We start from the raw sequence: 18,005 nt of genomic DNA, 5'->3' as shown, positions 1-18,005 counted from the left end.
CTGGAGGTGCATGTGGGCCGGGGACTAACAGAGCTTGATGACAGGAGGATTACAACATCGAAGGGTGTGTTTCAAGGACAACTCCCATATATGTAGTTCTGAAAAGCTGGTTAGTGGACAGAACAGAAACTGGGGGGGAGGGGGGGTGGGGGTGGGGGGGTGGGGGTGGGGGGGGGGGGGGGTTGGAAGCCAGGTAGCATAATTTGTGACGCAGCCACTGAAATTGAGCATATTGTGCATAGCACTATGTTCTGCCCCTGGGTAGTAAACTCTGCTCCCAGCCACAGTTCAGCTGTGATCATTCATTAGGGTAGACAGCTGGATGGCAACCATGTCCACATAAAATTACAGAAAAATTATTGCAGGTCTGGTATATGAAATGGTGCTTTCACAGGTAGCCTTTTCTCTGATAGAATAGTATGAGGCAGACTTTGCATTTTTCTGGTTTTTACAGTCATTTATTTAATTATGTAATACCATTAATCATTTACCATGTTATGTATTGATCTCTGTCTCCTCTCGTCCTCATTACAGGTGGGTCCCTTGCACACTGGGTTGTAAGTCGTCTACCCCCCCCCCCTCCCCCCAAGGAAGGAACTAGTAGCTCCAAAGGCTAGGATGGTATCATATCCTTCTATACAGTCCATTTTGTCTCCTGTAGGTGACTAATGACCGACAATTCTATCTCAAAATTTTACAGTTATGTAGTGTATCTATTTTGTATTATTTCTTGGTTGGAACAACAACAATATTATGAAAAGGAAAGATTGCTACTCACCATGTAGAAGAGATGTTGAGTCATACACAGACATAACAAAAACACTGCCACACATGTTGAGCTTTCGACCAAAAGGCCTTTTTCTAAAGTAGACAACACACAGGTCAAGTGTGTGTGGGTTGTGCTTGTCTGAATGTGTGTCATCAGAAGGCAGGTTTGGAGCAGCATTGCTACAATGTTCTTGGTCAGATGCTTACTGAGTAGCACACAGTTGTTGCAAGGAGTGTTGTCATGGTGCAGACACCAGTCAATGGTAAAATCTTTTTTCAGCTGGCCTTTTGGTTCAGTATTTTAAGCACATCAAAATGCAGTGGAACTTTGATTTTATGTTCTCCGATTTTACATTCCTCACAATTCTACACCATAAATTCGTAGCCCCTTTGAAAAACCCACAAGACCAATGCTATAAAATTCCCCGATTTTACATTTCTTCTTAGTAAGGTTTTCCTCAATTTTAAGTTCTTACTCGACCTCTTGCTTGAGTTCACCCCATTATCTTCCTATTGACATCTGATATGACTAAACAAGTTATAAGTGCCACAAATGACAGATGGTTCACACCACGGGTGGTGGCGGAGTTTAAGGGAATATTTTAGGCTGTTGTGGAGAGGGGAGATGTGAAAGAGGAAATGCTGATCTGATCCGTTATCGGTGTTGTCAAAAAAACTTGCAACATTCAGCTTCACAGCTTATGATACAAGTAGTGCTAGGTTGTAGCGGTAACGGAAAAGCAAGACAGTCAAGATGAAGTGTTCTGAATGGAGAAAATACATGACGAAGGGGGCCCAGTCACCACCTTTTCTTGTGTCACTTATAACTCAGTCTCATCTTTTTGCATGTATTTCTGATGTACTGTATTCAGCAACAATATCAATTGTCAACCCTTCACCCATTTCTGGCTAGTGAACTCTTATTGGCTGGCAGCTTGTTAAGTCACCCAATAGGCAACACAGCCACCATACCACGCTGACACAAATACAATGAGGTCACTTACTGGATGTGTGGAGAGGGAGAGTGGCACTTCAACAATGGCAGAGCAGGGAGGGGCAAAGGCATTTTGTAAATTGCTGAAAATATACTTTTCGTGTAGATGATGTGCTATGACAGAGATGTTACATGAAAATAGAGCAAAGGTTTTGAGACAGCACATTTTAAAGACTTTCATGTTCAAATTTGACACGATGCAGTTGCAACAACTACATACACTACTCACTTATATACTCTGCACCATCATAAAGACTGGCAGCAGTGGTAGAGAGCATGAAGCGAAACTGTAGCACCTGAGATTTTTTTTTTTAAATTTATATTTTATGCAGTGTAAAATTTATATTTTATGCCATGTACAGAAATTCACTGAGCCAACTTTGGATAAGCTTGTATTGTCAACTGGGGAAGTAAACTCATTTTTTCACGTCTCTGTTTCTCTCATCAAGCCAGAAATAACACCAGAATGAAATTTTCACTCTGCAGCAGAGTGTGCGCTGATATGAAACTTCCTGGCAGATCAAAACTGTGTGCCGGACCGAGACTCGAACTCCTGAGTCTGGAATTTAGTTTTAATCTGTCAGGAAGTTTCTAAAATAACGCTTTAAATGGTGGTGGGCATATGAAGTGCAGCTCATAAGAAAAGCATTAAACAGTAATAGCAATGGCGACAAAGTTTGTCACTAAGCAGATGTCCACATTTATGTTATGGTTTAACCACTTCGCTGCTCTGATGTGTTTCGTTTAATTCAACATCATCAACTTTAGCTTTTTTTCTGGGGGAGCACAAAGAATAGTCTTTAAAAAATAGTGTTTTGAACACACAATTTGTGGCCATAGCATGTCTGAAAATAGCTTGATTACCTCATACCCAGATACCAATTTCAATTTTTTTGATAAATGTTTACTTGCTGTTACACATCTGTGATTTATAAGAAGTAATGAAATTCATTGCCACAAATTATTGTCTAAACACTGTATTGTACAATTAATTTCCTTTACTTAGACAGATTTTATACAAAGCATTGGAGAGGATTGTGATTGTGATTTTTAACCATACATGCCAATCATGTGTGTTTCTGCTTGTGTGTGTGTGTTTTTTTTTTTCTTCATTTTTGTCATTTCTGCACTGTCCTCAATTTTGCGTTTTTTAAGTCTGGACCAAACGAAAATGTAAAATATGGGTTTCACTATAAAATCTCTGTTTAAGACTTGCCACTCAAAACATCACAACCTCATATCATGAAAGCAATAATGAACATCACTTTTGCCTTTGTCTTGTTTGCTTACACCTGTCCTAGGTGAGGAGAGACCAGCTTGTCTCCTCTTAATTTCAGAAATTTGATTTGGAATCACACAGATCTGTTTTCAAGCTACCATATGGCTCCAAAACTCACAGTAATTTTGAACGTGCTTCAACAGTTCTCGCGAGACAAGCACACGATTCTCCGTATTTTTCTTGGTTATCACCTTGAGGCCATATTGAACTTATCTGCAAGTGCCAGGTAACAATTTTGTTTGTGTTGGTTTTTTCCATCCTTGTAGTCCCTGGTACCATCCAAACACTTAATCAGTGGGTGGTATTCAAAAGTTCACACACATTGCTAATTAGTTATATGTTCCATACATCATTGTCACAATATTTATCAATGCAAAACCAGTAATTTTGCGGGCTGTATATACATGATTTTTTTTGTAATTATGTATAGTTTCTGGCCCTTATAGATTACTAAATATAAATAGAGTTGTGGCTTAAATTTGTTGTAGGTGTGCACACTACCACCCTTTTCAAAAATTAACATTGTGGATGATGAATTTCTTTAATGAGCAGTTTAGTATCTAACAGAGATCTTAGTATCATTCAGTGGCCAGAGACTCTTTTGCTACTAGGGCACGTTCTTACCAGGGGCAGGGTAGAGCAAAGTGTGCCTCAGCTGCCAATTGCTTGACAGATACCTGGGCTAAGTCCTTCCCCTGCCAAGGTTGTAAGTCATCAGCCACAAAACATCAGCAGTGATTGGTTGTCTTTACCACTAAAGCCCTGCAGCCAGGCGACTAGCGCGAGTTTTGGTGTTCTCGTAAAGATAAGTCATTTTAGATTATAAAACATATAGATTAGTACTGATTACATGGTAAATAGGTGCATTAGTGTGCCGTTTAAGTGCACCGTTAAAGGTTTCATTTTTCTTTACGTAATATAGCAGAAAACGCGAAAAGACCGTACAGTCGTATTTTCTGTTTACGTTCTGCTGCAGCAAATCTATAGAATTTCGTTTAGTTGTTCCTTGCTCTCTCCAGCAATTTAACTTAGCGTACCTCTTCATTATTTAACTAGCATTTCCGGAAAGTAGCGTAAAGTTTAAGTTGTTGTTTCAGAAACTTTGCACTTTTGTTTTTGTTTACACACAGTTGCGTATAGGCCAAATTTGTGTTACCATATTTTCGTGTTTATCTGTAATTTAACTGACTTATTCTCAACAAACTATTACGTTTATCATGAGCAAAAAGTGCTTGACTTGCTGTAGAATTGTTAGGTCAGGGCTTTGGTGTGATGGGTGCTGTAGTTTTTTCCATGTGGGTGACTGTAGTGGCGTGGGAATAGGGGAAGTAAAAGAGACCTATCAGTGGTTTTGTAGGATTTGTAGTAGAGATAGGAAGATACTAGAGCAGGAGGGGAAAATTGCCGCCCTTCAGGCTGAGTTAGACAAGGCCAGGGGAGATATTGACAGGTTAAGGAGGGAGAAGGGTAAAGAGAGGTGGGAAGTGGCAACAGGCAACAGGAGGAACAGGCCTAGAACTTTGTCTGACAGCTTTATGGTGAATGTGGAAAATAGATTTGACCTGTTGCTTCAGTTAGAAGCTGGTGAGCCTCAAGCAGTTGCAGGTGTAGACAGGGCACAACAAACTTTCAGCAGCAAATTGAAAAGTAAGAATGTAGGGAAATCAGTAAAGAGAAAGAAAGTGTTGTTGTTAGGTAGTTCTCATGGAAGAGGTGTTGGCCAACTTTTGCAGGATGAACTAGGCTCAGAATACCAGGTCACCAATTTTTTTAAACCTAGTGCTGGTCTGGAGCAGGTGACAGAGGATTTAGGATCACTTTGCAAAGATTTCACTAAGGAAGACACCGTGGTTATAGTGGGTGGGGCAGGTAACAGTATTGACAGAGATCCTGGGTACAGTATAGAGTGTGACCTGGCGAAGATTGCACCAGCATCGAAACATACTAGTGTTGAGTTTGTATCTGTTCTTGGGTGCCATGACCGACCTCATTTGAACTCTTCTGTCAAGAGAGTTAATTTGGAGCTGGAACAGCTGCTCATGTCGGGTGCGGGGTCACACATTGGTGTGGTTCATGTTGATTCTCTCAGTAGGTGGGATTATACTAGGCATGGCCTTCACCTCAACAGGAAGGGGAAGGGTAAATTGGCTCGGGAAATAGCAGGAAAGTTAAAGAGGGGAGGCACTGTCATGAGTGGTAAAATACCAGTGGTTATAGGATTCAGAAAAGACCCTTTTTTAGGGTAGGGAGGACAGAGAGAAAGCAAATTTTAAGACAGGTTGGAACTGAGACAAACCTTCAGTTTGAGAAAGAAATCAAAAAACATAATTTCAGCTTATTACATCAGCATAAACAGCCATTGGTTAAGAATTTTTAACTGTCAGCAGATATTTTAACTCCACCCAATTTTAACTCAGTCAATGTGAAATGTCAGCTATCTTTATTGCATCAAAATATTCAAGGACTGAGAAATAAAATTAATGAATTAACTATCTGCATAGATGAATTAGAGTCTTCAAACCCAGCTGACATAATCTGCCTCTCTGAACATCATGTGACCACTGGTATAGAACTTTTAAGTGTTACAGGATTTAGGTTAGCATCTCACTTTTGTAGATCAGAAATGGAGAAAGGAGGAGTTGCCACATTCATCAGCAACTGTCATAAATTTAAGAACATAGACATTCATAAATTTTGCCTAGAACAGCATATGGAAGCATGTGCAACAGAATTAGAATTTCACAAAAAATCCTTCATAATATTAAGTGTATATCGAGCACCTGCAGGTAACTTTAATCTGTTTGTAAACCACCTTGAAGCTGTACTGGCCCATTTAACAACCAAAAACAAAGAAATAGTGGTTGCTGGTGATTTCAATGTAGATTTCCTTAAAGACTCTCCCAATAAGAACTTATCTGAGTTAGTAACACTATCATTCAACTTAATTCCCACTGTAAAGTTCCCCACTATGATAGCCACTTGCTCACAAACAGCCATTGATAATATCTTTATAGAAAAGTCCAATGAACAAAATTATATTACAAAACCAATATTCAATGGCCTCTCAGACCATGACATGCAGTACCTTCTGTTAAATGTTAATACTGAACAGGGTATAAAATCTGTTAAATCTGAGCTCAAGAGGGTAATCAGTAAGCCAAAAATTGATTATTTTAGGACACTCCTCAGAGACATTCACTGGACTGATGTTTACAGTGCTCATGGCATGAATGAAAAATATAACATTTTTGCTAATAAAGTGCTTCCTCATTCGAACACTGCTTCCCCCCAAAACTTACCAAGGTTAGAGCAAAGTCTACAAAGAAGCCATGGATTACTCGAGGAATAGGGGTATCTTGTAAAACAAAAAGAAAACTGTATCTGTCAATCCGAAACATTTCCAATGTTGATGCTATAGCATATTATAAGAAATACTGCAAAATATTAAAGACTGTAACACGGATGTCAAAGCAAATATATTATAAGGAAAAGATAGTCATATCAGATAACAAACTAAAGGCAATATGAGATATAGTGAAAGAGGAGACCGGTAGAACCAGACATGAAGAGGAACAGATAGCATTAAGAGTAAATGATACATTGCTGACAGATGTGTATAGTGTTGCAGAACTTTTTAACAAACATTTTATAACTGTTACTGAAAAGATGGGGCTGTCAGATTCGGTAGATGCTGCTATGGATTACCTTAGACCAGACATTTCAAGTAACTTCCATAATATGAATTTGACCCTCACTACCCCAACAGAAATAATGTCCATCATAAAATCTTTAAAATCAAAAACATCTAGTGGGTATGATGAAATATCAACAAAGTTAATTAAAGAATGTGATTCTGAGCTAAGTAACATATTAAGCTATCTGTGTAACCAGTCGTTTATCAGTGGAATATTTCCTGAGTGGCTGAAATATGCTGAAGTTAAGCCACTGTTTAAGAAGGGAGATAAAGAAACAGCATCAAATTTCCGTCCAATTTCACTGTTGCCAGCATTCTCAAAAATTTTCGAAAAAGTAATGTACAGTCGTCGTTATAACCATCTTATCTCAAATAACATACTGTCAAAGTCACAGTTTGGATTTCTAAAAGGTTCTGATATTGAGAAGGCTATCTACACTTACAGTGAAAATGTGCTTAATTCATTAGACAAAAATTTGCAGGCAACTGGTATATTTGTGATCTGTCAAAGGCATTTGACTGTGTAAATCACAATATCCTTTTAAGTAAACTAGAATATTATAGTGTAACGGGAAATGCTGCAAAATGGTTCAGATCTTATATCTCTGGCAGGAAACAAAGGGTGTTATTAGGAAAGAGACATGTATCAAGCTATCAGGCATCATCCAACTGGGAACTAATTACATGTGGGGTCCCACAAGGTTCCATTTTGGGGCCCTTACTTTTTCTTGTGTATATCAATGACCTTTCATCAGTAACATTACCAGATGCCAAGTTTGTTTTGTTTGCTGATGATACAAACATTGCAATAAATAGCAAATCAAGTGTAGTCTTAGAAAGATCAGCCAGTAAAATATTTGTGGACATTAATCACTGGTTCCTAGCCAATTCTCTGTCACTAAACTTTGAAAAAACACACTACATGCAGTTCAGAACTTGTAAGGAGTGTCCCAAGAGTATATGTCTAACATATGATGACAAGAAGATAGAAGAAGTGGACAGTGTTAAATTCTTGGGATTACAGCTTGATAATAAATTCAACTGGGAGGAGCACACCACAGAACTGCTGAAGCTTCTTAACAAGTCTCTGTTTGCAATGCGAATTTTGTCAGACATAGGGGATATAAAAATGAAAAAGCTGGCATACTGTGCTTACTTTCATTCCATAATGTCATATGGGATTATTTTTTAGGGTAATTCATCAAGCCAAGCTAAAGTTTTCCGGGCACAAAAATGTGCAGTAAGAGTTATATGTGGTGTGAACTCAAGAACATCCCGCAGAAGCCTGTTTAGGGAACTAGGGATACTAACTACTGCTTCCCAATATATTTATTCCTTAATGAAATTTGTCATTAAAAATATATCACTTTTTCAAACCAACAGCTCAATTCATGGAATCAATACTAGAAATAAGAATAATCTTCACAAGGATTTAAAGTCACTTAGTCTTGTACAAAAAGGTGTGCATTATTCGGGAACACACATTTTCAATAACTGGCCAGCAGCCATAAAAAGCTTAACTACCAATGAAATTCAGTTTAAGAGAAGCCTAAAGGATTTATTGGTGGCCGACTCCTTCTACTCCATTGATGAATTTCTTAGTAAAACCAACTGATTTGTATATGAGTACAACATAACTTCTGCACAATTTCAGTGCAGTAATGTGTTCATTGAAAATTTGTGTGTGTGTGTGTGTAAGTATAATCTAACTTCTGCACCATTTCAGTGCAGTAATGTGTTCATTGTAAATAAGTATTACAGTAGTTGTATTACATGTTTATTACCTCACAAATAAATAAAAAACTTTTTTATTTTAAATTCAGTGCATTATTATTTGTAAAATGACTCTTAGTGTTCATTAAAACATGACAATCATTCCACTTGGGACCTGTGGAATGGTACATTAGCTTACTTGTTTTAGTTGTAAATATTTGTCGTGTATTGTTGTTTTTCTGACATGTTCCACATCCTGGAGGACCTCCTCACTACGGATCAATTGGAATGAAAGTAAATCTAATCTAATCTAAACTGCTTCTCACATTGTTTCCTCAGATAGATATCTACTATAACAACTTGCCCACAAATAAAGAGCTATCTGGCAGAATGCCAGATAGCACTTAAAAATGAGTGGATTGTCTTTATTGGGGACTTGCATGTCACAACTGATCACTGCACGGTCACAGTAGTTCCTCTACTTCCTACTTTTTGAGTTTTTTATTGAGATCCATAAATACCAAAACTGTTGCTAACAGAATGTTAACAATGAGGACCATCAGACAACAACGTAAACTATACCACAGCATGATAGTGTGAACAGACATCAAACTTACAGAACAATAACAGCAGCAGAAGCTACAACCAGAAGCATGCTACAAACAGCAGGCAGAACAGAAACAATTACTGGAACAGGTGACGCTGTGTCAACAGACAAAATCTATGGCAACCAAGCAACTGCCCCTAACATTGTGTTCACTACATTGCCTCTAGCATTATTTCCTGTATTTTGTGATTCAAACAAAGACTGGCTGCAGCTTAATCAGGCACTGATGTGTATCAGCTGTTTTGAAAAACTTGCCCAATCAGCAGTCTCAGATGTAATTTCTTTCTCCAAAATTTATGATTTGCTTACAATATATTATGATAAGCAAACACACTTAGGGACATCTTAACTAGTGTTTCACCAGCTGTTGAAGAAACCAGTGCAATCTTGTTAAGTTTGGGTAGCTGATCTTCATGGGAAGATCTGTAAGTAATACCAGCCACCTTTACACTCCCTTGCGTAACCTTTATATGCAGAAGTCGTTGTTCGGTACAAACCAGACCAGGAAATGTTTCATTAGGCATTAAAATTAGTAGACCCATTGTTAGACAAATTCTTGAAATCATTCAAGCTTTTCAGATTACACATAGGCCCAATATGCCAATAGATCAGAAGACTGAAGTAGTGTGCTGCATGAACCATGGAGTCCAATGACAGTCAACACCCATGGACACAGCAAACCAAAGCTGTGTTTCTTTTACACAACAGCAGTACCAGTTCTGCTGCTGTTGTTCACACACAGGACCAAGCCCTCTCAGCATCATAGCACAATACTGTTCATAGACTGAGTACAGGGAAATCATATAATGAATATGTAAGTCAGTGACTAGTTTCTTATCAAGTGGATCCAGTACAGCCACCAAATTAACCTTACAAACTTTTAAAGATCCACCTTCCTCATGTGTACAACACTGCCCAGTTTCATAAATCAAGCAAGCTAGTTTAGTTAAATGCATGTTTAACAAGCAAACAATCAACAAGTATGTCACAAAATTCATATCGTGGTGGTCATGTAACTGTCAGTCTCAAACTTTTTTGGGGTGGATTTTTTAGAACCACAAAACTGTAACTTTAATTGGTGCAGGCATTCCACTTCATACACTGGAAGATTTGTGCCAGGAATTCTAGTTCTTGTTTATAACTGGTCTCAGGTAGGTGACAAATTTTGAGGTACATATTATTTTTAAGCCCTTGGCCAATCTGAAGTTTTACTGTGCTTGTTCCATGAAACCTGCTTTGAAAGATGAAATACCTTTCCTTCAGGCTTTAAAGGTCTTTGAATAAATACCATTATGTGATGTGGCTACATCTATAGTAATAATCAAGACATTTACATCCCATATGCCAGCCAAAAGAATGACTATCTATATTAGCATTTGGCACACGTTTCTCCAAGGAGGATTCAGGAAATTTTACAGTTACCTCTAGATGGAGAATCCAACAATTCATGATGATAAAAATATGCCTTGTATTGTAATGGTATCTTCGCCTATACAAAAGACATGCAATGAATTGCATTTTCATGTTTACAAGGAGCAGGACTTAAGTGCGACCCAACAAGTGCAACCTTTTTGCCTAAGAAGGAGAAGTATACCTATGGCATGTGTTAAGTGTCTGCCATAACATATAGAGCAGCACCTACAATTATACTTTGCACTCCAATATGAAGTGAATAGCAAAATGTACTTCAAATTGCACCATGTATTAGAGGTTCTTCCCATTTGATCTGAGTATGGAGTGCAGGAAGGACTCTGTGCACAATGTAATTAGTGTAATCTTGTCTTCATGGTCCCTTAAACAAGATACATAGAGTATTTTGTACATTTTTATACTTCTCACTTAATAATGGCTCTTGAAGCTTTGTTAGAAGCTTTTACATGTTACGTGGTGGCTGTCTTGGACATGTCTACCTGTTCAGCTTTTTCAGCATCTTTTGTAGTAAAATGAACCTGTTACCTTTCGTGTTTCTCTTCTTTGTACATATAACAAATACGGCATCATGGCATCCATACTGGGACAGCTTGTTAAGGGTTGTGATTGCTTCGATATAAAAAAATTATTCGTAAACTGCTTTAGCCTCTTTTATCATCATTATAATATCATACACATTTTGTTGATCAATATCCTGTCAGTCTCAAACGCTTGAGCAAAATTCTAGGCTGAATTACACGTGTGTTTTTTTATGCACTCTTCTTTGCAGACTGATTGAATTTTCCCAGTATTCTACCAATGAACCTATGTCTATCACTTTCTCTACCAACAGCTGAGCCTCTGTGATGATTCTACTTATCACTGCAGATTGATACACAGGAATTTGTGAGAGTTGAGTGATTCCCATTCCGACTCGCTGATACTGTAGTTACAGCATACTCCAGATTTGTGTTTCATGAGGTGCAGAATTTTACATTTCTGAACATTTAAAATCACGTGCCAGTTATTGTGTCCTTTAGAATGCAACCAAGACCTGACTAAATATTTCTGCAGCATTTTCAGAAAAGTACTTCATCATACACAAGTGCACCATTGCAAAAGTTTGTAGGTTACTATTAATATTTTCCACAGTTTTATCAGAACACCTCTCACAAGATTAACACAAATAATACAGAGAGAGAGAGAGAGAGAGAGAGAGAGAGAGAGACTATCAACACGCCTGGGGCATATATTGAATTATATCTAGATCTGTCAATGGCCCTCGATCCATGATACATGCTTTGTTCTCCCAGACAAGAACCCTCAATCCAGTCACAAATTTTGTGTGATAACCCATGCAACCATACTTACACTGATAAGTGGTAGTATGGTACTGAGTAAAATGCTTTTTGGAAGTCAAATATTACTGCATCTACCATTGTTTCGTGTGGATGTTTTCTGAATTCATGCTGGTTTACATGGAGGAAGTCATCCCATTCAAGATATGTTATCACATTTGACCCTCAGAATATGTTCTAAACTTCTACAACATGTGTATGTCAAAGATGTTGGAAGGCGGTTTCTGAATCGATTCTGTTGCCCTTCTTGTAAATGGGTATCACCTATGCTTCCTTCCAGCCACTGCACAAACTTATTTATTTTGTTCAAGGCATATACAGTTTTTTATGGTTCAAAGAGAGGCTAACTCTGACACAAATTCTGTGTTGAATCTGATGGGGATCCCATTGTGCCATGGAGCTTTGTTCGAATTTAGCAATTTCAGCTGTTTTTCAATGCTGCAGACACTAATATCTAAATCACTCGTTTTTGCAGTGGCGTGAGAATGAAACTGGGTTAGTACTTCAGGATTTCAATTTATTTCTCTGCCATCACATTTGGTTCCTGTGCTGTCCACAACTGTCTTGGACACTAACTTTGGTGCCATCAATAGCTTTCAGATTCACCGTTTTGTGAGTGGCCTTGTGACTTGGCTACAGTAGTAACTGAAGGCATCATGTACTTCCCCGTGTTCAAATGTGTTAAATTCAGCATTTCTCCCTATGGCCCTTTGCTTTGTTTTTCATCTGTTATGCAGTAGTCACAATTTCATTAGAGTTTCATTACAGAGACTGTATACCAAGGATGAGTCCTTTCAATTACAAACTATTCTTCTAAAATTATTTAACTGGATAGATAAAAAATCTGCTTACCAAGCAGCAGCAGAACACACACATAAAAGACTGTTGTGATAGGCAAGCTTTTCAGAGCCAGTGGCTTCTTCCTCAGGTAGAAGGGGGAGGAAGAAGGGTGAAGGAAAAGGACTGGAGAGGTCTAGGAAAAGGGATAGATTTTGGGGAAGTCACCCAGAACCGTGGGTCAGGGGAGACTTACCATATGGAATGAGAAGGAAAGACGGTGGCTCCCCACGGTTACAGGTGACTTTCCTCAAATCTACCCCTTTTCCTTCCCCTTCTGCGTGAAGAAGGAGCCACTGGCTCCGAAAGCTTGCCTATCACATCTTTTATGCGTGTGTTCTGCCGCTGCTTGGTGAGTAGATTTTTTAGCTAGCCAATTAAATAATTTTGTTATTGATGGTTATTGTTGAGCTATTCATCTAGTAACATATCTCTCCAGTGCTTCATCAATTATTCTTCTAATGTTGAGACCCAGTTCCTCTACATTCTCCTGCTCAGAGCTAAATGTTTCAAAGTTCCTTTCTGGGATGTAGTACCACTGTATATCTAGTCAATCTTTCTACTTGATTTAGTTGCCTTTAGTACTTGGGTGATCAATGATGCCACAATTACACCATTGACATGATACCAATTTCAACATCACCATCCTCAAAAAAGTCAGCTCCGTTTCTTGCCATTTGATATATTTTCTCCATGAGTGGGCTTCTGAACTATCTGTTATAGGTAGAACCAAACAAGTAAAACTATTCGCTTGGCATTTACAGTGACTTTGCCCGGGCTTTTGACTGTGCATATCATAAAACTCTAGATGAAAACATAATGTGGCATTACAGATATTCCCCTTGCATTATAAGACAGAGGGGTCTCATTAACAAAAGATACTATGAAATGCAAAGTCAGAGTGAAAAAACATTAAATAACAAGCCCCAGAAAGTTCAGTTCTTGGTCCCTTCATGTTCTTGACCTACATAACTGATTTACCACAGGCACTGGAGGTCTCCTAAGAAACTTTTTTTTTTCTTTTTTCTCCCCAGATGACACAGGTCTACTGATTGAGTGTCCAGATAGGTACTTACTAGACATTGCAAAGGGATTTGTGGAATTGACTTATGACTGGTTCACAGCAGTCAGCTTCCATTCTAAATGACTTACAGACACCAATAATCCATTCATCTTCACTGACTGATTTAGAAATCACTGTATCACTATAGTGCCGACAGCGTTCTTGTCAAATCATATAAGTTACGCGCTGTCATGTCAGGCTAGGCTAGCACCTGGATGGGTGACTGTCCGGGTCTGCTGAGTGCTGTTCGCTAGTAGGATGCACTCAGCCCTTGTGACACCAACTGAGAAGTAGCAGCTCTGATCATGAAAACTGACAACAACCAAGAGAGCAGTGTGCTGAACACATACACCTCCATATTCACATCTAGTGACGCCTATCGGCTGATGACGACATGACGGTTGGTCGGTACCATTGCGTCTACTGAGAGTGTTCAGACGAAGTACCAATACAGTATGATGAACAATATTTACATGCTGGTTTATATGGGTTATCCCTCACGTGGCTGTACAAGTAAATCATAAATTTAGGGTTTACAAATGGCGTGGCTATAGTAAGAAACAGTATGAGTGTGCACTGGAGAAATTTAGTAGCGGGGAGACAGTTATTATGACAAGAAATGGTTGAAAGCGCAACGTAAGCCCTGAGCAGAATCTCTTAAAAGTTGAGCATGAAACACAGACCTACTCTGGGAGATACTTCTTTTTATATGTGCAAAATGTCTTAACAGATGTTTGCTACCCCATTCAAAGTTATTTTCATCTGTTATGTGATGACAAAGTAGGTCATCAAGTATATCAGAGTCTTCAGTAAATTATTCCACTGAAAAATACTGAGTTTTCTGCTATTAAATATTTCCTAGTTGGTATTAGATATCCATTTACGCCTTGGTTTCTACAACAACTTTGTGAGGGTGTTTACGGTTTGTCACAGTTGTACTGTGGTGACAACTATATCCACACATACAGGAACAAATTGCTTCAATGTTTCACAACATAGATGTGGGTGTGGAAACAGCTGCACAACATTTAATAGCAGTTTTGAGAACAAATTTAAAATGACAAACTGTATAGGACTTACGTCTGTACCATCCCAAGACAAACAGCTTTGCATTCGGTTGTATATTTAGCTACGTATCCAATGATTAAACTGCAACATAACTTTTACTTGTCATTGTGAGAAGTGACAAAACTGTTTTGCACAATACAGCAATTGTACTATACCACATTACTAAGCAAAAGTGAGAAATGTATACGGAGAATGGAATGGCTACAAGAAGATGGATTCTGGAGCATCTGTACATAAGAAACTATGAACCTTATTTGAAGATAATCACTTACCCATGGTTGTCCTGTTAGTGTGCGCACTGACTACGAGAAAGCCGTAATGGATATCGTGTCAAGTGGGAACTAGACATACGTTCTCATTTGGCATTCTTACTTTCAAACTGACGTATACTTACTCTTTATTTGCATTTATTTCTATTAGGATGGTGTGCAAATAAGAAGACGAGTGGTGGGGAAATACACTGTAACAATGGGCGGTGTATCATTCAGCCACCTCTATGGTGTGCACACACAATCGATTTTTTTGCTGGGGGGGTGTGGGTTATGATGAATCTGTGATATACAGGGTGTTACAAAAAGGTACGGCCAAACTTTCAGGAAACATTCCTCACACACAAATAAAGAAAAGATGTTATGTGGACATGTGTCCGGAAACGCTTAATTTCCATGTTAGAGCTCATTTTAGTTTCGTTCTTCCACCTACGCTCAATGGAGCATGTTATCATGATTTCATATGGGATACTCTACCTGTGCTGCTAGAACATGTGCATTTACAAGTACGACACAACATGCGGTTCATGCACGATGGAGCTCCTGCACATTTCAGTCGAAGTGTTCGTACGTTTCTCAACAACAGATTCGGTAACCGATGGATTGGTAGAGGCGGACCAATTACATGGCCTCCACGCTCTCCTGACCTCAACCCTCTTGACTTTCATTTATGGGGGCATTTGAAAGCTCTTGTCTACGCAACCCTGGTACCAAATGTAGAGACTCTTCGTGCTTGTATTCCACGGCTGCATCAGCGCGTCAGGGATTCCATGTGACGGAGGGTGGATGCATGTATCCTCGCTAACGGAGGACATTTTGAACATTTCCTGTAACAAAGTGCTTGAAGTCACACTGGTACATTCTGTTGCTGTGTGTTTCCATTCCATGATTAGTGTGATTTGAAGAGAAGTAATAAAATGAGCTCTAACATGGAAAGTAAGCATTTCCGGACACATGTCCTCGTAACATATTTTCTATATTTGTGTGTGAGGAATGTTTCCTGAAAGTTTGACCGTACCTTTTTGTGACACCCTGTAAAGTCAACACGCTTATAACGTTAACAAGTGATGAGACTAATTTCCAGTGAGTTACGTTTGTTTCCTTGCACTTATAAAGCGGGAACCCTCAAATGTTCAGAATTTAACTGCAACCATAACTGCTTATGCACTTCAGTAGATTACTCAATAGGACAACTTTTGAACTGTGAATTCCCAAACAAAATTAACTTCAAACACAGACCAAATGCCGATCTGCTTGGCAAATCAATCTCCTCCACAGAACAATTTCTGAAGGCTTATGAAAAAAGAAAGACATCGAGGATAGTTAAGTATAAAACACTGCAAGGATGATAAATATTATTTGAATGATCAGTATGTTACAGTGAGACAATATACAAGGGCCACCCAGAAAGTAATGTACTTTTTTTCGGCTGAAAACAATGCTATTAATGTGAAATGTTACGTATATATTATTTGAAATCTCCTGAGTGAGTGCGCCAAGTTTCCGTCACTTTTGACAGATAGCATCAGTTAGTCGCTTGGCACGGAGGGTGAGTTCAGTGGAAGGCGGTTCGACAGAGCTCCACAATTTGCAGCGGTCGCGAAGTCCATCCAAGGCTGTCACACCTGACATGTTACAGTGAGCTGATGTCATTCACCATTAAAGGATGCCATTTGTAGGAGACATTTTGAGGATGGTGAGGAGGTGATTCACACAGTGAAGCAGACTCCGCCACCAGGACAAGGATTAGTACCTACAGGACATACACGCCCTTGTTTCATGCTGGAGGAAGGCCATAGAAATGGATGGAGATTACATGGAAAAATGTGTGTAGATAAAACACCATTCTTTTGGGGTGTGTAATTCTCATTTATGTTCAATAAAGAATTGGTGAAGAAAAAAATGTGGTGCATTATTTTCTGGGCAAACCTTGTACTATACATTCGTAAAACTGACACGTTCCATATTATAACAAGAGGTTGTAATTGTGGTGTACAGAAAAAGCCAAATAACTAGCAAGCTGTATTCATTTTGGCTGCTGTACAGGATGTAGCAATGAGCAGAATTCAGAGTCAATACGTCGTCATGCCTGAAAATAGTGTAGAAATAATATAATACACTTCACCTTTCTCAGGTGAACATTTGATAAATGTATTTATGTGGTGACCCACTGATGCTGATGACATTATTTGCCTCAACTACTGAATGGATACGAACAGAAATAAGCAATAAAAATATAAAATGGCCAGGAACAATTCACACAACTTTGAACAATTTTAATAAACATTTTTGGAACAGTGATTAAATTTTTTTGTTTTTAAAATTCAGTCTTAATCCCACCACGTATGTTACAAGAACATAGGTGACCGGTTTCGGTCATATCACATGACCATCATCAGACCCATGGCATCCTTTGAAGATGGTAGGTGGAGCACTCTTCTCAGTTGCTGTGATGTCGACCAGTTAACATCACAGCAACAGACAAGAGTGCTCCACCTACCATCTTCATCTTCAAAGGATGCCATGGGTCTGATGATGGTCGTGTGATATGACCGAAACCGGTCATCTATGTTCTTGTAACATATGTGGTGTGATTAAGACTGAATTTTAAAAACCAAAAATTTCACACAACTTTGCGTGATGTGTCTAAAATGGAATGTTTACAATTAGTGTGTATTAATAGTTTGGTTTATGACAGTAATACATGGTCTTCCAATGCAAATTCTGTTTAAAAACCAAGAGTGGTTCTGCAAAAATGGAGAGATACATGTACAAAATTTCTAGGAGAGGAAGAAAAACAATGAAATGGATAAACAAAGAGATCTCTGCTAGATTTAAAGAGAAAAGACTGAGAATCATGTAATTACTTCAACAAAGTGAAAGTCATTGTAGTTCAAGTCACTCATGAAAAATATTAAATAACCAACTTGAGATTACTATTCGCG

General features: G+C 38.6%; 1 protein-coding gene across 1 annotated transcript in view; it reads right to left on the bottom strand.

Annotated features, from left to right (window-relative positions):
- LOC126473686 (uncharacterized) overlaps nt 1-18,005 on the bottom strand; it is a 135,522-nt gene that overhangs the window by 9,988 nt on the left and 107,529 nt on the right. The window lies entirely within an intron of this gene.

The sequence above is a fragment of the Schistocerca serialis genome, chromosome 4 (genome assembly GCF_023864345.2).
Source record: "Schistocerca serialis cubense isolate TAMUIC-IGC-003099 chromosome 4, iqSchSeri2.2, whole genome shotgun sequence".
NCBI classification, from domain to species: domain Eukaryota; kingdom Metazoa; phylum Arthropoda; class Insecta; order Orthoptera; family Acrididae; genus Schistocerca; species Schistocerca serialis.
The sequence above is the reverse complement of the archived record's forward strand: the minus strand, read 5'-3'. Positions and strand labels throughout refer to the sequence as shown.